The sequence below is a fragment of the Arachis duranensis genome, chromosome 3 (genome assembly GCF_000817695.3).
Source record: "Arachis duranensis cultivar V14167 chromosome 3, aradu.V14167.gnm2.J7QH, whole genome shotgun sequence".
Taxonomy (NCBI): Eukaryota; Viridiplantae; Streptophyta; class Magnoliopsida; order Fabales; family Fabaceae; genus Arachis; species Arachis duranensis.
The window spans coordinates 117,821,798-117,822,440 of NC_029774.3; positions in this window are offsets into that span (position 1 = coordinate 117,821,798).

A 643-nucleotide genomic window follows, 5' to 3' on the forward strand; every position below is an offset into this window, starting at 1 on the left:
GGCTAAGGTATGGTTTCGGTTTCCCGTATCTAATATGTAATGTGGTAGGAAATACTTCGGCTAGAGGCCCTAAGATAGGCATTGAATGGTTGGTGTTATTGAATTGTTGATATATATGATGTGGTCATATATGTGATGATGATTAATGATGCCTTGGTGGTATGATGTATAAGAAATATGCATGTTGTGATATATGCTTGATGATTGGTTATGGTTGAATTGTGGGTTTAACCATGTTTATGGTGAGTATGATGTTGATTGTGTACAATAATGATTTATTGGGATGGGTGTTATTGGATTTGGCATGAGGAAGAGTATATGATATGTCAATATGTTTGAGTTTGAGCCACTTGGGTGAAGTGGGTTAAAATGATGAGATAGTGATTTTGTAAATTGTGGTAAGTGGGTTAGAATGATGAGATAGTGATTTTGTATATTGTGGTAATGTGTCAATGTGTGAGTTGAGGAGGCTTGACGTGGAATTTGATATATTTAGATTGATTTCAAAGAAAAGGGATGAAAATGGCATGTTTTTATTTATTTTGAAAAGAGTTGGAAATGACTTGTTTTAAAATGGCACTTTGTGGTTTTTATGAAAAACATGATTTTTGGGCATACTTTGGTGGGACATAACTTGGACTAC